Source organism: Prinia subflava, chromosome 3 (assembly GCF_021018805.1).
Source record: "Prinia subflava isolate CZ2003 ecotype Zambia chromosome 3, Cam_Psub_1.2, whole genome shotgun sequence".
Lineage (NCBI taxonomy): Eukaryota > Metazoa > Chordata > Aves > Passeriformes > Cisticolidae > Prinia > Prinia subflava.
This window is the reverse complement of record NC_086249.1, coordinates 80,912,597-80,922,297: the sequence shown is the minus strand read 5'-3', so window position 1 is coordinate 80,922,297 and position 9,701 is coordinate 80,912,597.

Sequence of the window (9,701 nt, the reverse complement as noted above, 5' to 3'; positions counted from 1 at the left end):
GTGTTACTCTTGTTCTGCTTCCTGTCCCTCATGTGTTATTAAAAAGGAGTAAGATTTCACATTTAACTGAAAAATACCTGTCTTAAATATCTTAGGTCATTTATTGATTGGAAAAAATAGATGACTTGTGTGACCTGTACCAGAAGGGCAGTGTGACTTGTGATATACCACTGTACTTACCATATAGTCATGGAATATCTCAAGTTGAAAGAAACCATAAGGAGTTGGAAGAGGCCCTTAAGGTTCATTGACTCCAGCTCTCTGCTCCTTGCAAGACTACCATGAAATCCAAACCATGACTAAGAACATTGTCCAGACACTTCCTTGAACTCTGACAGACTTGGTGTCATGACCACTGCCCTGGGCAGCTGTTCAGTCACCAACCTCACCTTCTCTCTTACTCACACAGTCATGCATACCATATCGTTTTGAAGGGGTGGAATAGACCTTAAAAATCAACTAGTCCTAAGCCCCTGATGTGGACAAGGACACCTCCCACTAGACCAGGCTACTCAATGCTTCATCCAACCTGCCTTTGAACCTGCCAGGGATGGGACATCCACAACCTCCCTGGGGGCAAGCTGTTCCAGTCCTCACCACCCTCACTGTAAAGAATTTCTTCCTAATAGCTAACCTAAATTTCCCTTCTTTTAATTTGTACCCGTTGCTCCTTGTGCCATCACTATAGTTCCTGACAGAGTCTCTCTCTGGCTTCCCTGTAGGCCTCCTCCAAATACTGCAAGGTTTGTTCCTCACAACCTTCTCTTCTCTGGACTGAACAGTCCCAACTTTCTCAGCCTGTCTTTGTAGGCTAGGTGCTCCAGTCCTCTTATTAACTTTGTGGCCCTCCTCTGGACTTGCTCCACCAATTCCATGTTCCATCCAGAGCGGGATCCTGGAATTCAGGTGGGGTCTCACAAGAGCAGAGTAGAGGGCCAGAGTCCCCTCTCTCACCCTGCTTGGGATGCAGCCCAGGACATGGTTGGCCTTCTGAACTGTGAGCTCACATTGCCTGCTCATGTTGTGTTTTCCTTGAACCATCATCCCCAAGTCTTCTGCAGGGCTGTTCTCAATCAATATTCTCCCCAGTCTGTACATAAAAGATTGTTTTCCTTCAGTACCAGTGAAAAGGAATAGATAATGAGACATAAACCCTTCATTGACCAGGAAAGAGTCAAACTGCTAATTCCATCATCTCTACAGACAGAACAAGTTGTAACATAGGAGGAAAAGGTTAAGAGGAGACACTCATTTGGTCCACACACTCATCCAACATATAACTTTGTTCAAGAGAAAAAAATGGGGCAGGGCCATGCCTGTGATTGCTCCTTCCTGACCAGAATGTAGTTTGATGAAAGACTATTTTTTGTGTGACTTCGTACCATTGACTGGGCTGTTTGCATTTGTTGGATTAGAAATAAGGAATATGCCTTTCTTAAAGGAGGTAACAGTCAAATTAAAAGAAAAAGATATTTTTTAAAATGATTTGGAAGTGTTATCAAGTGATCTAGAACAGAATGTAATAATAATGGAATGATGCATATTGTCAGCACTCAATTATTTCCAGTCTGCTATCCCAGTCTGATGTTAGTTAGCCCAAGCACAGCTCTTCATGAGTGTTACAAAACTGCATCAAAAGACAGATTTAGCTGTCTATAGTCTGGCCACTTTGCTGAGGACAAAGACTGAGAATAGTTAAGTACTGTTTGACCTAGATAGCTCTGTGCCTGGCCAGTGCTAGAGGATGTGCTGTGCTTTGACAGCTGGGAACCATGAACAGGGACATGTGGTACCACATGCCTTGGTCAGATGGGTTTCTGTGCACTTGCACGTGCTGGCCCTGTAGGATTCAGCAGCAAAACAAAACTGTGCAGGCACCTGTGCAGGTCTCTGGAACAGGTGACAGTCCAAAGAGGGTTGTTCAGTTGTAGCACAAAAACAACATAGCACAAAGTGAGAGAGCTTGTGAGTTTTCCTTTTTGTTTCCTTATATTCATTTAAACAGTGGAGAATCATCTGTAAGTGTGGGAAATTCCACTGCTACTTTAAGTTTCCCAAAGATGAGATACCAGGTAAGAGCACAAGTGCACATTGCAGCCTGACAGTCAAATGCAATTCAAAGAATTATAAAGGAACGACTAACAATATTGTCTGGAAGTGGAGAATTAATAGTGGTGTTAAATAAAAACATATATGTCTCCTTGTTGTTTATCTTAGCCGTGTGCTTTTCAACTGGACACTTTGGAGTGGTTTATCCTGCATGTGAAATGGTTTCAGGACCACTTACTAAGGTCTCTTTATTGTTATGGTACCTTCTGCAAGTGGCAGCTGCAAGATTATTTACACCCTTTACAAATCTGAAGGGTTTGTGGTTTTGACTCCTTTTCTTAAGGTTATTTTCCGTATATATTTTGTATATTTATTCACAACTCTGTCTTTAAAGTTGCTTTGCCAGTAACAAGACACAGCCAGTAAGGAGTTTTATCTTAAATCTGGCTGACAGGTTGGGCTCAAAGAGTTGCAGTGTATGGGGTTACATCAAGCTGGCAGTCAGTCACTCCAGGGCTCACTTTTAGGGTCAGTGCTCTTTAATGTTTTTATAAATGAACCGAGTTGTACACACAGGAGTTGAATGTAAATTAAGGAAGTTTACTGATGATACTAAATTAGGGAAGCTGTGGATTCCCTCTAGGGTATAGAGGCCTTACAGAGATGTCTGGATAAGCTACAGAGCTGTGCAGTCCCCAGCTGATGGATATTAACAGGAGCAAGTGCCAGAAGGTTCAGAGGAAGTTCAGACTGAACATTAGGAAAAGACTTTTCACTGGGAGGATGGTTGGAACAGGCTCCCCAGAACAGTGGTTACAGCACCGAGCCTGTCAGAGTTCAAGAAGCATCTGGAATATGATCTTAGTCATATGGTTTAATTTTAGGTAAATTTAATTTTAGTACTGCAAGGAGAAGAAAAATACTCAAAAGAAAAATGAGTAATTTTTCAAGACCTTTGTGAAGACTTCTGTAATTCACATTCAGTGAATCACTGCAAAAAGTAATTTATTGTAATTCATGGATGGGTAAAATACCCACCTGGATTTTTATGAAGTACTGAGGCATCTACGTCTCCACGTTTGCTTTAATAAATGTATTTTTAAAAATCCAGACCCCAGCATCAAGGCGGACTACACTGATAGTTAAATGGAGAAACTTGCAGGATTTTAAACCAGACAAAAAGAGCTTCAGCAGGATGTTCGCTAGGGCGCGCTCAAAGCACATGGCTTTTGCCTTTGGGGAAAGGAGGGTGGCACTGAGCAGCTGTGTCACTGGCCCTGAACAGCCCCGTCTAGGTAAACCTGCTTTTGTCAGGGGTTTGGAGTAGGTGGGCCCCAGAGGCCCTCTCCCAGCATCAGCAGTTTTGTAATTCTGTAGCTCATTTATCACAAACAATTCGTTTTTCTTCAAATGTTAAGAAAATACTAAGTTACTTTCTGTAGAAACAAAAGTGTAAGCACAGAAGGCAACATAAAAGTGCATGCTGTGAGAGCTCTGAGCTGATGTGCTTGATTATGTGCTAGGGCATTAAAATGCTGGAATCAGTCTTTAAAGTTTGAAGACCTAAGAATACATCTATGAGAGAGCACCTCATTCTGAGCCAAAATATTTTAAAATTATTTCCTAGAAAGGTGTGAGAAAACAGCATATTTTTCTTGTTGAGAAATACAAGTGAGATGTATCAGGATGGTTTCTGGGTGACCATCTTGTGAGCTTTAAACTTTCCGAAAAAGAGTATTTTTGGAGCTACACAAGTGTCTTTTGGCAACAGATCTATAAGTGTCTCTTTATTTAGGGGGTGCATGTACTCATGATCATTAGGAATAATCTCTCTGGGCACTTCAATGTATCACACTTTATAAGTGCAATTTTCATAAACGAGAAGCCCACCAAACCAAGGATTTCATAATTATATTCTGGCTTCTGGCAGAAATTTGCCTTTCTCTAATTTTCATATCCAAGTATGAAGGATTTTGATATATTCCTATTTATGTATACAAATCCATACTTTTTTGTTAGTGTACATAGAGAGATGTGTCTCATGCCTGCTGGTGTTCATGGATGTATAGACGACTCACAGCAAGTGACAGAGGTTAGCTAAGAGTGGGCCTTAGGCTGTGATTCCTGATCAGTTCAAGTGTGCTGTATTTTGGTGGTTAACGCTTGTTCTGGATGCCTGCCTGCAGTTTCTGCCTTCCCTTGTGCTGAGAGTCGGAAATCTTTACTACCCCATTAGTCCACATGCCTTTGGGGGCCTGATTGTTCCTGCTGAGAAGAGACAGCAGGGCAGAGCTCTCTGCAGATTTTACACCTCCGTCCTCACGGAATGGGAATATGGACCTGCTCCCTTCTCTGGAAGATGTTAACTCCTTCACCTGAGGCTTCAAAGAAGCAGACCAGTAGTCATCACCCCTTTGGAGAGAAGAGAGAATAACTGGCGTGTTTAGAAAGATGATGAGAAGGTGCTGTGTCTGCATAGCTGTTTTTCATGGCTTCTGCTTTGGTTTCATTGCTAAGTGTGGGGAAAGGCAGAGACTGAGTTCCATTTCCACTTGTGCTGGCAGTGTGAAGATGGTCAGTCCTTTGAGCTTCTGGCTACACAACGATTCCAGTGCATTTTGGCTTATCCAACTGACAAGGTGTGCAAGCAGCCAGGCAGACAGGACACACAGAACTCTGTCACAGCCTTTCCTCAAATGTTTTGTTACCCCCATCACATTGTGGGGTGTGACAGGACTCATTTGACTTGCAGGCTCTGGTGAAAAATGCATACCAGGTTAGACCACAGCAGGCAGTATTGATGCCCTGTGCAGAGGAATGCAAAATACCAGTGCTGGTTTGTGGCTGTGTTCACAGATGAATGACATCCAGGCTTTGCCCCAAAGTCAAATCAGTATATACCCCTAATAATTTAAAATGTAAAAATGTGCAGTGTGAATACCTACATGTGAGAAGTAATTCCATTGCCTGTTGTGGTAGGGTTTGAGATTGGCATGTGTATTTTGTCTCCAAAGTTACAGAAGTTCTTTTTGCCTATGCCAGCTTCTCAAGGGAATAAATCTCTTAGGCAAGTCAAGGTATCTTCTGAGTGCTACTCAATTTCCATTGTATTTATTCTCACAAAGAAATTGAAAGATATTGCATTGGGAAGTGAAATGCACAGTGTGTAGGGCTCAGATTTTTAAGCATATTCAGATTTTTTTTTTTTTTTTTAAATTTGCACCCGCTCGGTAACAATGAGCCATGGAAGAAAATACATCATCGTTTTGAATGTGTAGTTACAGTCCCACAGGAAATCTGTGATGGACTAGGTACTTGGGCTAACATCCTTTGCTGGTAAAATGCACAGGCCTCTGCTCCCCAAACTTGTAGATGGATCTCAATCCTACTGTTGTTTTGACTGATAAATAAAACAGAAGAGTTTTTGTGGAAAGTGATCTATGTAAAGAAGAAAATGCATTCTGAATTCTGACTAGGGTTAAGTTTATATGAGACCTTGGTTTCCCTAAATACAAAATTCCAATGCTTTATGGTGTAGCATCTCGATTTCCCAGCCACTTGGGTGTTAAGAGAGGAACTCACATAGAGATTTAACATCCCTGAAACTGTTTCTGGGAAGGCAGCACTCTGGCCCTGATAGCTGGTGCTTGCCAGAAAGTGCTTTGTAACCTCCTGTCTCAATCAGACCTCAGACTCATCCCTGACCTCACTAGTCTGGCTTTGGTGGGGCTAGAAGTAGTTCAGTTTATGAATGCAATCATTGAAAATATGATCACAGAAACCAAAGATCACAATAACCTGATAGTACTGCTGGTAATATTCTTGGTAAGTGAAATGTAGTTATGGTGGGTGGCACAGCAGATTGCCCAGTAAGGGCTTGCATGCCTGTTTATGTTTTGTGTGTTTTGAATGTGCCATTCTGTGCCTGCGAGGTCAGGAGTGTTGCTCAAGAGTTTTGTGGGATGTTATAATGGAGTTTGCATATTGGCAGAACTACTGGATCAAAAAGTAAAGATACACATTGCAAGCTGTGAATTAACAATTGCTGCAAACAGTTGGGTGAGGTTGTGACACTCTAAGTAGGCAAATAAAGGAATTACAGCCTAATATGCCTGTTGCTAAAAGCCTTGTTTGAAAATTTGCCTGGATAGGATGGTTAAAAAAACCCCATACAATCCATATGTATTTCTAAAAGATTATTTACAGCTTTAAAATTTTACAAGGTGCAGTAATACAAATGTCATATCTCAGAATGTAATACCTGAAGTAATAAATTCCTTGCCCTCTTAACAGAAAGACAAAACCCCCATGCAGAAATCTGTGGGCCCTGCCTTGTGCAGCCTGGGAGGTTGCAGATGCATTGGTGAGTTTAACTGGATAGGAAAAATAAAGTATTTTCTGTTTGATATGAAGTTGAAATATACTAAAAATGGCAAGTAGCCCACCCAAAACTGCAGAGGAATTTACAGATGTGTGTGATTTCAAATAAATTAATTTTATGCTGGCCAGCATTCAGTCAAGACTGAATAAAGACTACAAAATTATCCCTGATCTTGTAACTATGGAAAATGTTAGAGACACACCAACTGAAGTGTCCTCTGGATGTGTATTTTGTATCATCTGCTCTCCTCTGGATGTGTATTTTAATCTGCTTACCTTTGATCGTTCAAACCCAGTTAATGATTTAGTAAAAGGATTCTTCAAATGAAATGTTTTCCTGTAGCTTTATAGAAAAAAGTAGATATGAGACTGTTTTTTGAAAAACCAGATCTGTTTGCAGGAAAGACTGGTTTTTAAAAAATATTACAATTGTCTTAGAAATGAAATTTCTTTGAAATTTGGAGGGGAAAGTATATTGTGGTTGCTGTCAGTGGATTTCTCTGGATTGTCTATTTGGTACATTTTTGGGTTTATTTCTTCTCTTTGTATTTTAAAGGCTCTTTTATGGAGGCTGCCAGTGAGGGGTGCTACATGATCACCCCAGAGAGGATGGAGCTCCTGAATCTGTGTCGTGCTGCCAGCCAAAAATTATGTTTAAGCATAAAAACAAACCTGCAAGCAAAGGAAAGCTGTGAAAGCTTCACTTTACAAAGCGAACATTAAAGGATTGTCAGGATTTTACTCCTCCGAAGCAGCCAGAATGGAAGTCCTCGGGCAGTCTGTACTCTGTGAGAGGGGCAGGGAGGATTCAGCAGCGTGGGATGTAGGAAGCTGTCTGGCAGGGATGAGGTTTTTGACATGAGCAACCCGGGGGCAGAGAGGAGAGCGGCTGGGGAGGGCGTGGCGTGGATAGTCGGGAAAATCCTGACCTTCCCAAGGTGGGAGCTGATACAGTGTGTTGTAATGCTTGGATGTGGAAGACTCTTGAGATTTTTGTGTCTCATCTTAGTTGTCAAACACACAAGAGATTATTTTGATTTAAACCAGTTTAACAGTGTATTTTGTTGTTGCACATTTTTATTTTCTTTTAATTCTAGACATAACAGCATATCCTTCCTCTTTCATCTTAGCCGCTTGCTCACTAAATCTGGTGAAGGTTCTCAGCCTTAAAGCTGAAAATGTGCATTACTTAGGTTCAAAAGAATGCTCTTTGGTAGTATACTCAGTGGTTTACATCCAAAAAATACCCTTCAAAGTAAAAACTGCACAGCTGATGTCCCTGTCCTGCTGTGTTGACACTGGAGCTGGAAGGTACTTTGGCTCTGTCAGGCACCGTGCAGATGCTCACTGCTTCCTCTGGTGTCTGAGGATGGGTTTGGAAGTAGATCAAAGTAGAGATTAAAAGTATAACCAGGTAAGACAACAGGAAACTATTTAAAAGAAAGAACTTCCACCTGGGATTTGTGACGTGACACCTTTTGGTGTTGGAGTGGGTGATGTCTGATCCTTTTAAGGAGGGGCAGTAGGGCAAGAGTAGTTCTGTTGCAGCAAATGTTAGAAATTAAAGAAGGAAAGTTCACCAGCTGAGATTCAGCAGTGGCAGGAGTAGTAGTTTCTCTTTCCATCAAAGGCAAGACTTGAGTCTTGGCTCCTACAGAACCCTGAAGAGAAAGCTTTTTCTTCTCCTTTCTGAACAAAACCCAATGAAAAAAACCCTGTAATTTCGTTTCATTCACCACAAACTGCTCCTCTGGACACAATGAAACATTTTGTTCTCTGGCACAAGAGGGTCAGTGTGGTCTCAACACCCATCTGCCATGGAAGTTTATCCTTCAAACTGCTGGACAGGATTTGTTCAGGGCTTGTGTGTTAATGCCTTGGGCATCCTGATGATGCTCTGGGGTGAACAGGATCTGAGCTAGGCAGCGAGAGGCACTGCTCATGCCGGGTGATCAGCAGGATGCCTGAGCCTCAGCCTTGCTTGGTGGCTGGAAGAACATCTTCAGAGCCTGATGGAACTGCTCTATCTTCACTCGGTAAGAAATGAGGGCTGTCACTACCTCTTTGCCCTTCGGATAAATGCCCCAATTGCTCAGCTGGTGGTAGCAGGGAATGGGCTGATTTTCAAAGGATGTTTTTACTTTGGGGCTAATGTTCAAAAAGTTTGGGGATTAAACCTGAGCATTTTATCAAAGAGAAAAATAATTGGTATCTCTTTCTCTGTTGCTTCCCATTCCAGCACCAGCTTGCTTTTTCTTTCCATGCTTCTCTGTGATTTCATTTGTAGGTCATAAGGGTCTTATCCCCTTGCTTAGTGTCTGCAGCCTGCCAGGGAGCTGCTGGCAGCAGGGCTGATGCAGCTGCACAATCTGCCCTGAGGGATGAGACTTCCCTGGGAATGCAGTGCAGGCTCATGATGGTTAACTGCAAGCTTTTGGTTCATGTAATGCAAATGCAGCATGGACAAGAAGTAACATTTGCCATCCTTTTGCAAAAGTGTTGAACATAAGAACTTGCTGAGTCCTGCATGGGAAGATTTGCTCATTATTTATCAAATGACCACTTTTCTATGCACAGCAGCAGTGTCACATCTGCAGCACAGGACCATGTGCCATGACACCCAAAGGAAAGCAGCAGGAGGGAGGAACTCTGCAGTGCTGGTGGCACTTTTCTGGGGACACATGTCTGTGGTGAAGCTGCCTGCACCCCCCTGCACCATGGTTCTTAGCAAGGCAGAGGCTCTTGCTCAGGGGCAGGGAGGGATTTCTGCATCCTTCCCTGCAGACAATGCTATCGCAGATCGACTGTGCGGAAATTAAATGCGGATCTCAATGTCCTTAAAACTGCAATATGACCCCATGTTTTTAGTGCCATGTAGTTCCCACTGAGAAAGGGTCTTCCAGGCTCCTGTTTGGTCTTTTTCACACATGCACATGCTCGTTCTTCATCTCTTGCTTTGCAGGCATATATTAGCCCGTGCTTTCTGAGTGCCTCTTCATGAAATGTCTCTGGGTTTGGTTACTTTCCTCAGGAATATTGGCTTGCACCTTCTCCAGGTTATTCTTGTCTTTTGACTGTGCAGGATACATAAACTTTTCAGGCCCCCTTGTATCATTTCTCCATGCTCACTTCTATGGCTGTAACCATAAAGACTAATGAGAAGGTACCAGCTTGACATCAGCTCGGCTGTGTGCCAGGACACGTGCTCCCCTCCTCCAGCCTGCTCCTCTGCTGTGTGCCCTGCAGGAATGAAGCAGTGACAAGTTGGTGAA